Source organism: Phyllobates terribilis, unplaced genomic scaffold (assembly GCF_046119375.1).
Source record: "Phyllobates terribilis strain yellow unplaced genomic scaffold, ASM4611937v1 Scaffold_2__4_contigs__length_985480577, whole genome shotgun sequence".
NCBI classification, from domain to species: Eukaryota; Metazoa; Chordata; class Amphibia; order Anura; family Dendrobatidae; genus Phyllobates; species Phyllobates terribilis.
This window is the reverse complement of record NW_027362762.1, coordinates 258,350,903-258,367,789: the sequence shown is the minus strand read 5'-3', so window position 1 is coordinate 258,367,789 and position 16,887 is coordinate 258,350,903.

Genomic DNA, 16,887 nt, shown 5'->3' with positions numbered 1-16,887 from the left:
CCGAGGCACTTCTAGTCTGCAGGAAGCAGAAGAAGATAAATAGGACTCCAGGCTAGGACGTGGGGGAGACATTTGATCCAGGTCACTGTTAATGTTACAGAAGAGTCTCGTGGACTAGAGATAGAGTCACACAGATGCTTCGCTTAAAGAGGGAACCAGGGCTGAAGATGTTGCCAGTGCCTGTGAGAGAGATGATAGCCTGTCGGGCCTTATCCATTATATCTGCCTGGAAAAATTGTAAATATTCCTCTTCCTCAAGTAAAGTTCAAGTTCTGGTTAAGAACCTCGTGTCCTCTGAATTTATTGCTGCCCTGGTCCCAGAAGAGAAATGCCTGGAGACAGCCGAGATCTGATGGCTTGAAGTAAGTGAAGAGCACCACATACACAGCCACACTTCAGGGGGAGGACACGTATTGTCTGTAGGGTGCCATAGCGAGTGGGGACTACAGCTCGCCCACGACTACCTCGCTGGGGCACCTTACATTTGGCGTAGTCGGCAGGATGCGAGCTCCTCGCATGAAGAAAGCGGGAAGGAGCCGACACAGAACACTGAGGAGAAAGTGTTGGAAGGCATGCGGCCCAAGATGGCGGCCCGAAGCATGGATTCCAAGATGGTGACGACGGCGGTAAAGTCTGGGAGAAGAACCACCTATCGTGGGAGTGGACGGCGCTGGAGAGCGCGAAAAGATGTCCAGCCCCTACGAGTTCCGGCCCGAAGAGGGATGGGCCCAGCGGTGAAGATGCATCCCAGGATGGGACATCCAGAGTGGAAGAGGGCGCGGCGTAAAGTGAAGCCCGGCCCCGTGAGTATCAGCGCGCACAGAGAGGGGGCGCAGCTGAAAGCGGAGCGGCCGAGAGTGACGAGTGATGCGGCGGTCACGTCAGAGGGCCGGCCTAGGAAGAGTCGGAGCTGGACGCGCAGGACGCGGGAAGGAGCCGACACAGAACACTGAGGAGAAAGTGTTGGAAGGCATGCGGCCCAAGATGGCGGCCCGAAGCATGGATTCCAAGATGGTGACGACGGCGGTAAAGTCTGGGAGAAGAACCACCTATCGTGGGAGTGGACGGCGCTGGAGAGCGCGAAAAGATGTCCAGCCCCTACGAGTTCCGGCCCGAAGAGGGATGGGCCCAGCGGTGAAGATGCATCCCAGGATGGGACGTCCAGAGAGGAAGAGGGCGCGGCGTAAAGTGAAGCCCGGCCCCGTGAGTATCAGCGCGCACAGAGAGGGGGCGCAGCTGAAAGCGGAGCGGCCGAGAGTGACGAGTGATGCGGCGGTCGCGTCAGAGGGCCGGCCTAGGAAGAGTCGGAGCTGGACGCGCAGGACGCGCGTCACCGGTAAGCGACTGGCGCCATTTTCTGTCCGACACGTCAGGAGGAGGAGATCCAGCAGCGGACGTCTTGCAAGAATGGCAGCCTCAGAGCCTAACAGCGTGCGAGAGACCGGCGGAGAGTTGGAACCCCTGCAGATTATTAACCCAGGGGCCACGGCTGGAAGCCGTTCGTCGGCGGGCGCTGCCCGCGAACCATTGCCTTTACCCCCAGTGGCTGTCCAGTGGGCCACTAGGCCCTATCCGGAGCTGGGCCTGCTACTTCACGAGCTTCGTGTGTGGTGCTGGAGCCGGATACCGGAGGAGTCGTCCCCCTCGGCTGAGGGAGGAGAACATCCTGGTGTGGCCAGAGCAATAGTTGCAGCGGAGCTAAGAGAAGGTGAGCGGTCCATGCCCCAGCGGCCGGTCACCCCTGTAGAACCTGCCCCAGCAGCCTCGGCGGCAACAGAGGCCCTCAGGCCCTCAAGAGGCGGAGCAGAAGAGAAGCCCCCTAAAAGAAAGGCCCCGCAAGAGAGATTCTGGTCATTGGCCTTGGAGGCCCTACATTCCCCCTCCGCAGAGCGGTACACCAAGCCCGGAAGTCCACAGTGGGCCACCCGCGACCCTCCGATGACCTCGTGGGAGCAGCGGCGGTGGACCGACACCTTCCTAAGAGGCTGGCTAGAGGGGTCCAATGCAGCGCGGAGGGAGTCAGTGGAGGACTCCCAGACTCGGGGGCGGGTTGTGGAGTTCCGTGTCCACGAGGGATACAGGTTCCTCGAGGAAGAGTGGACCGGGCATGAGGTGTTTGTCAGCCGGGAAGCCGTCAAGCGCGAATACCTGCCCGATCGCCTCCACATCCTGCATGAAGGGGAGTTTGTTCACTTCGTGAAATGCGAATGTGCAAGGGGGTGGTACGCTGCTGCGGTCACCCGCCCATATAAATGGGATGACGTCCTGGAAAAGGACAGGCAGGTCTTCCAGCGAAGAGCTGAGAGGGAGGCTCGGCAACGTCGGGCTAGGGAAGCCCCTGGAGGATTTGTGTCCCCTCCCAAGGCCGGCATCCCACAGGAAGAAGAGTCCAGACGCCAGCAGCGGGGAGATGGCGTCGAAAAAGAGGAGGATGTCCCAGGTTGTAGTAGGGCTGACTCTCCCAGTGAGGCTGTAGGCTCAACCACCAAACACCCAGAAGGGGCCGAGGCGGTTAGTCATGGAGTCGCCGAAAGGACTCAGGCTGCTGTCAGTCAGGAGGTTCACAACTTCACCGTGACTAGCTACGGCCCCACACAAGTTGGCTGTGGCAGCGCCACCTCCTCGGATGAGGACTCCGGGCGTAGCCGATACCCTGACCAGTCCTTGAGGTGGAAGAAGCCACCCTCCTCTACAGCATGGGCCGCCTTAATGAAGGAAAGGAAGGAGGCCCGAAAGAAGTGAGCTGGCTGAAAGGTCCGTTGACCTTCCACTTTTCTCTTTAGGACCCATCGATGGTGGTCCTGTCTGCAGTTTGGGACTGTTACCCAGTGGGGGCGGAGTGCCGCATGTTGATTTAAGTGAAAAAAAAAAAAAAAAATGGAGGACTGTTCCCCTACCTCCCAGGCCAGGAAGGCCTTAAGCAGCACCCAAAAGTTGTGTGCCCAGGAGAGCTGCTCTTTTGTTTTTTACTTTTTATTTTTCATTTCGTTGCGCCTGTTGCACCTTTTTCTGCTGGAATTTATAATGCTGAGGCACACCTTGAGGATGGATATCCTCCAAACCTAAGAGACTTGCGGCCTGGCGGGAAGAACCGGTGACCCCCGCTTGGGCCAAGAAGAAAGAGACTCACAGGGTGTTACCTGTGACTGTGTGCCTCAGAATGCAGCCCTCGAAGGAGATTGGGGGCTATTGAGGTGTTGGCCTGCCCTAAAAATATGGACATGGACATTGCGTTTCCAGGGTCCTTAACCGAGAAGGCCCGGTCTTCCATCCAAGAAGATGACCTCAGGACCAGTCGTTTGCTAAAATGTTTTAGTAAAATTTAGTAATGTGATATAATGTCAATACTGCTGATTTGTGTTTATTGTTTAGTGTGGTCGGGGACGACCAACATTAAAGTGTCGGGGAATGTAATAGTGGGGAAGGGCGTAGCCTTCCCTTGGTACTGAGATAGTTAAAGGGGGTGTTCCTGAAGTCAGACCTCTCTGAACTGTTGGTAAACCAAGCTAAGGGGTTAGCTTTACTGGTCCAGTCAGTAGAGTAAAGGGGGAACTTAGTGCCTGGATCAAGCCTTGAGTGATATAGAGCTTGTTCCTGGCATAATTCGTTGTGGGCTGCAGTACCTCTAAACGGCCACAAGATGCCACTGTTCTGAGTGAAGATGTCAGGTTGAGTCTGCTAGCAGGGTTGCAGGCAGTGATGAGTTAATGCTGTGTGATGACAGCTCACAGGGGTGGGCACATTGGCAAAAAGCCTCGGTTTTAGTGTCCAGAGGCCATTAGGAGACAGTACGGGGAATCGTGCGGGCAGCCTGACTATAGTGGCTGCTAGGGTAGACGGGAGCTCTACACCCTCAGACAGTGGGATCACTACTGTGCAAGTCTCCTTACGCAAGAGCAAGAGTCCTGTTAGCTGGTCGGAGAAACTCATCAAAGCTAGTGAGGACCCGAGGCACTTCTAGTCTGCAGGAAGCAGAAGAAGATAAATAGGACTCCAGGCTAGGACGTGGGGGAGACATTTGATCCAGGTCACTGTTAATGTTACAGAAGAGTCTCGTGGACTAGAGATAGAGTCACAGAGATGCTTCACTTAAAGAGGGAACCAGGGCTGAAGATGTTTCCAGTGCCTGCGAGAGATATGATAGCCTGTCGGGCCTTATCCATTATATCTGCCTGTAAATACTGTAAATATTCCTCTTCCTCAAGTAAAGTTCAAGTTCTGGTTAAGAACCTCCTGTCCTCTGAATTTATTGCTGCCCTGGTCCCAGAAGAGAAATGCCTGGAGACAGCCGCAATCGGATGGCTTGAAGTAAGTGAAGAGCACCACATACACAGCCACACTTCAGAGGGAGGACACGTATTGTCTATAGGGTGCCATAGCGAGTGGGGACTACAGCTCGCCCACGACTACCTCGCTGGGGCACCTTACAAGTACATAAAACGTTTTGAGGCTTTCATGTGTACAGAACTGTCAAGAAGCTTGCTCTCCTTATCAATAAATACATTTTGTCATAGTTAAGCTGGATTTACACGTTCTTTTTACACAGTCCAAATAGGGGATTGCAATGGACGGATGAGCCACGGGTCTCCTGCTTATGAGGCTGTTCAGTACTGATCAATAGAGTTATGGTTCTTCTGTATCAGGGACCACAAAACACAGACTAGTAAATCTTGCTTAAGGTTGACTTGATTCATTGGCGATTAACCAAATGTTTAAAAATGTGATTTTCCAGTAAGCACAATAAATACTATCATAATATTATAAAGGTTTCATCATAGACAGGGTAATATTATACACTTGGCACTAAAGGGCTTGTGACATTTTGTGTGTGGCAGCACCAAGTTTGATTGAATAGGTGATAACACACAAGCTGCACGCAGTCAACAGAGTGGAAGGAAGACGAGCAATGAGTCTTCCCTTTCCGCAGTACTAAGTGAGCACTGCACTGTTTGGCAGGTTAGGGGCTACTGTCGGCAGTACCACCATTCCAAAAGCAAGCTACACTGACTGAGTGCACCTCTTACCAGTGAGGGAGGAGGAAGCTGGGCTGACATTATTGCTGTGTTCTATAACACGTGTCTATTGACTACGTAGTGCAGAAGCATCAGTGGTTAAATTTGGTTCAAATCACCAGAGACAGAACTTTGAGTTGAATGGGGCAGAGCCCTATGTGGAAACTGTAGGAGCCTATCAAGCACATAGTTGAGTACAGAGGGTTGTCATGGCCTTAGCCGGCCAGGAATCTTTCTTTACTTAGATTCAGGAGACTAGGAGAAAAGCCTTGTGAGTACAGCAACGCTGCTGAAGTGTTATGTTCCTGGTTACAGAATTGTGTGAAATCTGCTCATTCTGTGAATGGTAAATAAAATATTTATCATTTTAAAAAACTTCAGACTTGATACAGATATACTGTATCAGAAGTTTTGAGCAGTGAGAATCTTAGTGGTAAGACCATAACCGTTTACGAAATTGAAAGAACAGAAGTTGTGTTCCCCTTTGTTTCTGCTTTTATTTGTTTAAATTGAACATCATTCTGAGGCTCCTTAGTCCATAGGCTTACATTGGTGGAAAAAGCACTGCCCTACACAGAAGTCACTGTGACAATGTGAAATCGACTTCCGGTTCACACATAAACCATTTGTGATCCAGTTAGTCTGATTTGAGGTCATGTGATCCAGAAGAGGACCAGTGCAGTGCTGGAAACCTTTTAAGATGTTGATCAGTTAGTATTTTAATGCACCCCTACTACATAACAGACATATTTGGAAGGGATTTGGGGATGTAGTGAAGATAGGCCACGGTAATTTATATGTATTGTGTAAAATTTGTTATGTCTAAATGTTCATATCTTCCACTGACTCTCGAATATCTAATGATCCCTGATCATCCTGCTGGTGGGAACACAATTAGCATGTACCTTCTACCACTGACACCTCACAAACTACCTTTACTATGGTATTTCAGAGTATAATCTTGTGGAAGCATATGGCTGCTACCTCAAATAAGCGACAGCCTGGACATTCTGTGAATGTAACATCTTTCAGGTAAGATTCATGTCATCTGAATAATATATCATATACAGTGGAGAAAATAAGTATTTGATACACTGACGATTTTGCAAGTTTTCCCACCTACAAAGAATGGAGAGGTCTGTAATTTTTATCGTAGGTACACTTCAACTGTGAGAAACAGAATCTAAAAATAAAAACCAGAACATCACATTGTATGATTTTTAAATAATTAAATTGCATTTTATTGCATGAAATAAGTATTTGATCACGTACCAACGAGCAAGAATTCTGGCTCTCACAGACCTGTTAGTTTTTCTTTAAGAAGCCCTCCTACTAATTGCACCTGTTTGAACTTGTTAGCTGTATATAAGACACTTGTCCACACAATCAATCACACTAAAACCTCTCCAAAATGGCCAGGACCAAATTGCTGTCTAAGGACACCAGGGACAAATTGTAGACCTGCACAAGGCTGGAATGTGCTACAGGACAATAGGCAAGCAACTTAGCAATAGGCAAGCTGTTTGCACAATTATTATAAAATGGAAAGAAAACAAAATGACTGTCGATCTTCCTCAGTCTGGGGTCCATGTAAGATCTCACCTCATGGGGTAAAGCTGATTCTGAGATAGGTCGGGAATCAGCCCATAACTACACTGGAGGACCTGGTTAATGAACTGAAGAGAGCTGGGACCTCAGTCTCAAACATTACCATTAGTAACACACTACGCCATCATCGATTAAAATCCTCCAGGACACGAAAGGTCCCTCTGCTCATGCCAACACATGTCTAGGCCCATTTGAAGTTCATCAATGACCATCTGGATGATCCAGAGGAGGCATGGGACAAGGTCATGTGGTCAAATGAGACCAAAATAGAACTTTTTTGTATCAATTCGACCCGCTGTGTTTGGAGGAAGAAGAAGGATAACTACAACCCCAAGAACACCATCCCAAACATGAAGCATAGTGGGGGAAACATTATACTTTTGGGTTGCTTTTCTGCAAAGGGGACAGGATTACTGCAACATATTGAAGGGAGGATGGATGGGGTCATATATCGCGAGATTTTGGCCAACAACCTCCTTCCCTCATTAAGAGCATTGAAAATATTTCGTGGCTGGGTCTTCCAGCATGACAATGACCCCAAACATACAGCCAGGGAAACTAAGGAGTGGCTCTGTCCGAAGCATTTTAATTTCCTGGAGTGGCCTATCCAGTCTCCAGAACTGAACCCAATAGAAAATCTTTGGAGGGAGCTGAAACTCAATGTTTCCCAGCGACAACCCTGAAACCTGAAAGATCTGGAGATGAAGTGTATGTCTGTATGGATGAGTGGGCCAAAATCCCTGCTGCAGTATGCGAAAACTTGGTCAAGAACTGCAGGACATGTCTGACCTCTTTAATTGCAAACAAAGGTTAACGTACCAAATATTAAGTTCTTTTTTTCTATTGTATCACATACTTATTTCATGCAATAAAATGCAAATTAATTATGTAAAAATCATACAATGTTATTTTCTGGATTTTTTTTAAGATTCTGTCTTTCAGAGTTGAAGTGTACTTACGATAAAAATTTCAGACCTCTCCATTCTTTGTAGGTGGGAAAACTTGCAAAATCAGCAGTGTATCAAATACTTATTTTCCCCACAGTAGTTGAAGGGGGTAGGTTATGGTGTTTAATGAAGAACTCAATGGGTGGACCCAGAAAGGAGGTGAACATTGTTTCACCCAATCCCCAATGCTGAACTATATACTGTATACTGAATGAATTATTTCCTGATGAGACACAAGTTGGGGACCCAACCCAATTGGCCTTGTGCACACATTCTGACTCATGTCCCTTGTAGCAGAAAATGACTTTCTTACAGAGTTTAGAACGTTCTACAGAAAATAGAGCTTTCCTGTTTTTTCACGTTTTATTTTTATAACAGTTTTTGTACCTTTTATGTATGTTTGTCATTTGCCTATTTTTATACATATTAAGCACTGTACCTTTTTATCTACTACATCCTAATACTTTAATAGCTTTGCCTTGTTGTCCTAAAGAATGTAAGTGTCTCTGTAAAGATTAAATAGTAGTTTGTGCGTGTGAGCCGTGTATGGCCTGCAGTGAGTACATTGTGTGCATGACAGTTGGGATGTATCACCCTTTTGGTAAGTGGTGGCCACATTGAGGATCTTGGGAGTGTGGACTGATTGAAGGTATGTGCTATGTTGTATTTAAAGCCTGAGTGAGAGGTGAGTGTGAGATTGAGCTCTATAGTGACATTGATTCCTTATCGTCACCCTCACCCCATGTCACGGAAGCTAAGTGTGGCCCTGACCATGACAGAAGATAACATTACAAAATGCTTGCTCATTGGGTGAAATGACAAATGATCTTTTGTGCACAGTAAAATATCATCTAACATGATTGTACCTGTAGAGAACCATGGCAGTCCAAACCCACTGAGCGATGCTTTACAGATTGCTCAGTATGAATCGTTTACTGCGTTCTGCTTGTGTAAACAAGCTATTAGATGATTGCCGATTGGTAAAAGTTTACTGATCACCGGACATTTAATGCTGCCGATTGCTTCAAATAAACAAACCCTTAGTCCTTAGGGCAGCATGAGGTGTTCATTTTACCCCGGTCATAGATATGTCAGCATGTTGTATGCTTCTTCTTTAAATGTTGACTTTGAAAAATTTACCTGGAGAAGTTTACTATCCATTAGTTTTGCATACATTTAACAGTGTCAGAACGGCGAACACATCATTGACTGAATTCAACAGCGATTTATATAACAGCTGCAGCTACTTTAATAAGTATGTGCTATGCAAATAACTCTGTCTTAGGCATATTGCCTCCAGCATAACTATATTTTACATAAATATCCGATATAACTGTGAATGTTTTAATAAATCTATCCCTGCATTAAAATATGTGAGTTTCTGCCAATTTACAAATAACACTGACAAATAATTTGTTGGCTTTGACTATTAATTATTTTATACAGTATTAACTTGATACAGGATACATTTTAATGCAGCAATTTAAAGAGGCATAATATTCTTTAACCATTCATTTCATGTCACGTTTATGTAGATTTTTTAAAATGGTAGTAAATTATTTAAATGTACAATGTACATATAGAAATGTTGATTTGGTGTCATAATCCAAATTGTGCTATAGGTGTCTGAGGCTATAACATAGAGCAGTAGTAATTATGAAAATTAAATCTTTAGGGAGAATGATTAACACACTAGACTACATTGTAGTGGAAGTTAAAAGAACACTAAACACAGAAAAAGCAAAAATAATCAAAAATATCCCAGCAATACCCCCAATAAGCTGCTTCTTGATCCAATTTTGTCTTTTATCCCAATTAAAACTGAGAAATACAGTAGTGCTCAAAAGTTTACATACCCGGCAGAATTTTTCCTTTCTTGGCCTTGTTTCAAAGAATATGAATGATAACAAAAAAACTTTTTTCTTCACTCATGGTTATTGATTGGGTGAAGCCATTTATTGACAAACTACTGTGTTTTCTCTTTTTAAATCTTAATGACATAGCACAGACGTTGACAGTCAAGCCCCGAAGACCCGAGCGGCTCCAGTCAAGGTTCCCAGCCCAAACGTCGATGGTCAAGCCCCCAAGATCCGACCGACGCCAGTCAAGGTTCCTCACCTGAGTGATGTCGGTAGACAGAACAGGAAAAGGCTGCGGCGGCACTGTTCTCAGATGTGTGCGTCAGTGACAAGACATTGCAGAAGCTCCGGAGATGTCAGATCAGAGATTCATGGTCGGCGATCAGGAAAGATTCACGAAATGGGCCATTAGCTTTGACAGAGACATATGGTACCAGGCATGGATGGAAAGACAGTAGTCATACAGGGACCAGCAGATGCCAGAGCGACATCGCAAAAATGGATAGAGGGAAACGGGCAGCAAGTTGTGATAGGAACAGAGTATTGCCAAAGCTTTTAAAGACTGCCCCTCGAACAGTATAGTTAATGACAATCTAGTTCCCCTTCCCTCCAGTAGATCATTTTAAACTACCAGCCCCTGATAATTTATTCTGTTATGTGATTTACTGCTTATTTTACTATCAAACATTGTAAAGAAATTATTACCATATAATACGTGTTTTACAATTAATATTAGTTGTTAAATAAAAGAAATATACTTTTGTTCCACCTGTGTCTCCGCTGTTGCATTCTGGTACCTGCTTATACTTGCAAGTTGTAAGTTTTCTTGAAGTGATGGGTTTTCACGTTCTGTCTGAAGGATGCGAAAGTGGTGGACATGTTGGCGCACAGATTTCCAGAGGATGAGGGATATTCGGGAAAAGTCTTGGAGGCAATTGGGTGAGGAACGAATAAGTGTTGAGGAGAGAAGGAGGTCTTGGGAGGACCGAAGATTATGTGAGGGAAGATATTGGGAGATTAGTTCAAAGATATACGGAGGAGACAGGTTATGGATGGCTTTGTAGGTCAGTGTTAGTAGTTTGAACTGTATACGCTGGGGAAATGAGAGACAATGATGGGATTTGCAGAGGGGAAAAGCGGAGGAGTAGTGAGGAGTGAAATGAATTAGTTAGGCAGCAGAGTTAAGGACGGACTGGAAAGGTGCGAGAGTGTTAGCAGGTAGGCCACAGGGGAAGATGCTGCCGTAGTCAAGGCAGGAGATGATGAGAACATGCACAAGAAGCTTAGTAGATTTGAGGGTTGAGGAAAAGATGGATTCTGGAAATATTTTTGAGCTGGAATTGTCCACTGTCCATAGTAATTGTCCATTGGTTTAGGGTTTTATCTTCGTAACTCTAATGTTGACCTGTGATCTCGGACGTCCTTTCACTATCCTAAAACACTCTAAAACACCTGCTGCATTTCTTGCTTTGGCTTTTATATATGTTATGATAGTCTGTCCTGATTGATTGCGCTGTATCTTGATATGATAGCTGTATAGCATTAAAGAAAGCCTGCACAGTTACTCTTGAGGTTTTATCAGCCTTCTGTGGCTGGTGAAACCTTCTGCAATGAGTAAAAGAGAAGTGGGCATTTTTTTAGGCAGTTCATGAGAATTGAAATGGAAATCGTTCAAATTCACTGAAGGCAATGGATTTCAGAAAATTCAACATGAATTTGATTCACATTGAATCAATTTGCTCATCTCTAGTTGTTACTGATCACCCAACCGCAAGAGGCTTGAACAAAGTAGGATAATCAGATCCTTGCACTCAAGTGAGTGCTTACATTTAGTGTTGAGCGAGCACTAAAATACTCGGGTGCTCGAAGCTCGGGCCGAGTTCACCGTGATACCCCAGCAACGAGCCCAATGTTAGTCTATGGGAGACCTGAGCATTTTTGCGGCGGCACCCCAGTCAGTCTGTAGAAAGCCTAAAAAGTGCCCAAAATGATAGTGACAGTGTTAAAAAAACATGGGCACAGCATGGGCATCTCCTCAGGAAGCATTTCTGACCCCGAGGTCACTGCTGTCAACAACGTGGTCAGAGGTATTAAGCCACTTTTACCAGCTCACAATAAAATGTTCAAAAACGAAACTGAAACGGTTTTCCTTTGAAATATGTTAAGGAACTTCCTTTCCAGGGTAAAGACTTGTGTATAAGGTAAAATAAATAACCAAAAACAAAAATACTCCTCCACACCTTGGGCTATGTTCACAAGAAGCATTTTTTATGCGTTTTTGCACTTTTGTACTGCTTTCAAGCGTGACAAATGCATTCACCGGGAAATGTCATTTTAACATTTTACAAACTTATCTGGCCATGTGCTGTGTGACACATGCATACAGTGCTGAAAGACATGGGAACAGCATGGGGAAGACCCCTGGAAGCATCTCTGACACCCAGGTCACTGCCTAAAAGTGTGCCCATCAGAAGTGATCCTTGCCGCATCAGAAGATGCAGACTTGCAACTATCCCAGTGCAAGTCCTTGTCCCAGGGCAGTGGTCAATTGTACCTCCCCCATTCCGTGCAATGCAAGCGCAAGTATGCAGCCTGCCACCCACCCACCCCCAGGCTGCAATACCACACTGCTAGCTTGCACTTGAAATGGGGCCTTTTAGTTTGGAGGAGGCAGAAGCTGGCCACTACCTCATGGCTGCGTCGGCAGTGAGGTATCCATACTCAGTCCCCAGCCGCCCGGCGGCCGGGTGTCCATACTCGGTCCCCAGCCGCCCCGCGGCCGGGTGTCCACACACAGTCCCCTATTTCACTTTGGAAGTTCCCCCCACCCTTTTCTTAGCCTGGCCTGCTTTAGGGCAGCATTGGACGAGCCCACCAGAGAACCAGACTCCTCCGGTGGGCCCTGGCTTCTCCATCAGGGGAGTTGAGAGTGCCAAGGTGAGGAGCATGATGATGATAATAGAAGTTTGCATCTGCTTTGTTTTCTTGGAATGCAAGCGCATGTATGTAGTAGCAGCTAGGCCTGAGGTGGTCAGCGTTTTGGCGCATATCCTACCTCCTCCGAGGATTGCTGGATGTTTTCCTGATACTATTCCAGTTTTTTGACTCCCGTTAAAACAAAGCTTCAGGTGATGAATGATGGATGAGGTAGTGGCAAAGGAGAAAGAGCAGGAGGAACAGGGACCATTCACATCAATATCAGGTCAGTCAACCACACATGTCTTGTAGGATATGTTTCTGTACCAAAAGGAGCGGTTCGGCTACACAGTTATAGGGCATGCAGTGAGTGCAATGACTACCAAAATTTTCGAGGCACTCCAGTGCCCCTTGGAAGTGACATGGAGGTCAGAGGGCCTTAACTAAACCGTTTTTTCCATTTATAGCAACTGGGTCTCCTGTGCACTGTTGGCCTAAGCAATGAATGAAAGGCTTTACAAAAATTATGAGGAACTGCAAGAAACAGACGTGGATTACAGCATACTAAAAACCTTCTACCTATTATTGAGGAGTCGGTCTCCCTTAGTGTTCGCCTATGCATTGAAAAGGAAAAGCTGACTAAAATTAGGAGGAAATGCAATGCCCGTTGGAAGAATGGTGGAGATTGCAGTGGAATAAAAAGACAATATCAATGCCCCTTGAAAAAGTGGTGGAGGTCGCAGTAGCTTAACAAGACGGTTTTAATGCCCCTGGTAAAAGTGGTGGAGGTCGCAGTAGCTTAACAAGATGGTTTTAATGCCCCTTGGAAGAGACGTGGAGGTCGCAGTGGAATAAAAACACAATACCAGTGCCCCTGGGAAAAGTGGTGGAGGTCACAGTAGCTTAACAAGACGGTTTTAATGCCCCTTGGAAGAGACGTGGAGGTCGCAGCGGAATAAAAAGACAATATCAATGCCCCTGGGAAAAGTGGTGGAGGTCGCAGTAGCTTAACAAGATGGTTTTAATGCCCCAGGGAAAAGTGTTGGAGGTCGCAGTAGCTTAACAAGATGGTTTTAATGCTCCTTGGAAGAGACATGGAGGTCGCAGTGGAATAAAAAGACAATATCAATGTCCTTGCGAAAAGTGGTGGAGGTCGCAGTGGAATAAAAAGACAATATCAATGCCCCTGGGAAAAGTGGTGGAGGTCGCAGTAGCTTATAAAGACGGTTTTCATGCCCCTTGGTAGAATGGTGGAGTTCGCAGTGGCATAAAAAGACAATATCAATGCCCCTTGCAAAAGTTGTGGAGGTCGCAGTAGCTTAACAAGACGAATTTAATGCCCCTTGGAAGAGACATGGAGGTCGCAGTAGCTTAACGAGACGGTTTTAATGCCCCTTGGAAAAGTGGTGGAAGTCGAAGTAGCTTAACAATATGGTTTTAGTGCCCCTTGGAAAAATGGTGGAGGTTGCAGTAGCTTAACAAGACGGTTTTAATGCCCCTTGGAAGAATGGTGGAGTTCGCAGTGAAAAAAAAGTCAATATCAATGCCCCTTGAAAAAGTGGCGGAAGTCGCAGTAACTTAACAAGACAGTTTTAATGCCCCTGGGAAAAGTGGTGGAGCTAGCCGTAGCTTAACAAGACGGTTTTAATGCCCCTTGGAAGAGACGTGGAGGTCGCAGTGGAATAAAAAGACAATATCAATGCCGCTGGGAAAAGTGGTGGAGGTCACAGTAGCTTAACAAGATGTTTTTTATGCCCCTGGGAAAAGTGGTGAAGGTCGCAGTAGCTTAACAAGATGGTTTTAATGCCCCTTGGAAGAGACGTGGAGGTCGCAGTGGAATAAAAAGACAATATCAATGCCCCTGGAAAAAGTGGTGGACGTCGCAGTAGCTTAACAAGATGGTTTTAATGTCCCTGGGAATAGTGGTGGAGGTCGCAGTAGCTTAACAATACATTTTAATGCCCCTTGGAAGTGACGTGGAGGTCGCAGTGGAATAAAAAGACAATATCAATGCCCCTGGGAAAAGTGGTGGAGGTCGCAGTAGTTTAACATGATTGTTTTAATTCCCCTTGGAAGAGACGTGGAGGTCGCAGTAGCTTAACAAGACAATTTTAATGCCCTTTGGAAGAGACGTGGAAGTTGCAGAAGCTTAACAAGACCGTTTAAATGCCCCTTGGAAAAGGGGTGGAGGTCGCAGTAGCTTAACAAGACGGTTTTAATGCCCCTGGGAACAATGGTGGAGGTCGCAGTAGCTTAACAAGATACTTTTAATGCCCCTTGGAAGAGACATGGAGGTCGCAGTGGAATATAAAGACAATATCAATGCTCCTGTGAGAAGTGGTGATGGTCGCAGTAGCATAACAAGACGGTTCTAATGCCCCTTGAAAGAGACGTGGAGGTCGCAGTAGCTTAACAAGACGGTTTCAATGCCCCTTGGAAGAGACATGGGGGTCGCAGTAGCTTAACAAGACGGTTTTAATGCCCCTTGGAAGAGACGTGGAGGTCGCAGTAGCTTAACAAGAAGGATTTAATGCCCCTTGGAAGAGTGGTGGAGGTCGCAGTAGCTTAACAAATCGGTTTTCATGCCCCTTGGAAAAGTGGTGGGGAGTTTGCAGTAGCTTAACAAGATGGTTTTAATGCCCCTTGGAAGAGACGTGAAGGTCGCAGTGGAATAAAAAGACAATATCAATGCCCCTGGGAAAAGAGGCAGAGGTCGCGGTAGCTTAACAAGACGGTTTTAATGCCCCTTGGAAGAGACGTGGAGGTCGCAGTGGAATAAAAAGACAATATCAATGCCCCTGGGAAAAGTGGTTAAGGTCGCAGTAGCTTAACAAGACGGTTTTAATGCCCCTTGGAAGAAATGTGGAGGTTGCAGTAGCTTAACAAGACGGTTTCAATGCCCCTTGGAAGAGACATGGAGGTAGCACTAGGTTAACAAGACGGTTTTAATGCCCCTTGGAAGAGACATGGAGGTCGCAGTAGCTTAACAAGACGGATTTAATGCCCCTTGGAAAAGTGGTGGAGGTCGCAATAGCTTAACAAATCAGTTTTAATTCCCCTTGGAAAAGTGGTGGAAGTTGCAGTAGCTTAACAAGACGGTTTTAATGCACCTTGGAAAAATGGTGGAGTTCGCAGTGGAATAAAAAGGCAATATTAATGCCCCTCGAAAAAGTGGTGGCTATAGCAATAGTTTAACAAGACAGTTTTATTGACCCTGGGAAAAGTGGTGGAGGTGGCAGTAGCTTAACAAGATGGTTTTAATGCCACTGGGTATAGTGCTGGAGGTCGCAGTAGCTTAGCAAGATGGTTTTAATGCCCCTTGGAAGAGACGTGGAGGTCGCAGTGGAATAAAACCACAATATCAATGCCCCTGGGAAAAGTTGTAAAGGTCGCAGTAGCTTAACAAGATGGTTTTAATGCCCCTTGGAAGAGACGTGGAGGTCGCAGTGGAATAAAAAGACAATATCAATGCCCCTGGGAAAAGTGGTGGAGGTTGCAGTAGCTTAACAAGATGGTTTTAATGTCCCTGGGAATAGTGGTGGAGGTCGCAGTAGCTTAACAATACATTTTAATGCCCCTTGGAAGTGACGTGGAGGTCGCAGTGGAATAAAAAGACAATATCAATGCCCCTGGGAAAAGTGGTGGAGGTCGCAGTAGTTTAACAAGACAATTTTAATGCCCTTTGGAAGAGACGTGGAAGTTGCAGAAGCTTAACAAGACCGTTTTAATGCCCCTTGGAAAAGGGGTGGAGGTCGCAGTAGCTTAACAAGATGCTTTTAATGCCATTTGGAAGAGACGTGGAGGTCACAGTGGAATAAAAAAACAATATCAATGCCCCTGGGAAAAGTGGTGGAGGTCACGGTACGTAAACAAGACTGTTTTAATGCCCCTTGGAAGAGACGTGGAGGTCGCAGTAGCTTAACAAGACAGTGTTAATGCCCCTTGGAAGAGACATGAAAGTTGCAGTTGCTTAACAAAACGGTTTTAATGCCCCTTGAAAGAGACGTGGACATTGCAGTAGCTTAAAAATATGGATTTAATGCCACTTGGAAAAGTTGTGGATGTCGCAGTAGCTTAACAAATCGGTTTTAATGCCCCTTGGAAAAGTGGTGGAGGTTGCAGTAGCTTAACAAGATGGTTTTAATGCCCCTTACAAGAATGGTGAAGTTCGCAGTGGAATAAAAAGGCAATATTAATGCCCCTTGAAAAAGTGGTGGAGGTCGCAGTAGTTTAACAAAACAGTTTTAAAGCCCCTGGGAAAAGTAGTGGAGGTCGCAGGGGCTTAACAAGACGGTTTTAATGCCCCTTGTAAGAGACGTGGAGGTCGCAGTGGAATAAAAAGACAATATCAATGCCCCTGGGAAAAGTGGTGGAGGTCGCAGTAGCTTAACAAGATGGTTTTAATGCCCCATGGAAGAGACGTGGAGGTCGCATTGGAATAAAAAGACAATATTAATGCCCCTGGGAAAAGTGGTGTAGGTCGCAGTAGCTTAACAAGATGGTTTTAATGCCCCTGGGTAAAGTGGTGGGGGTCGCAGTAGCTTA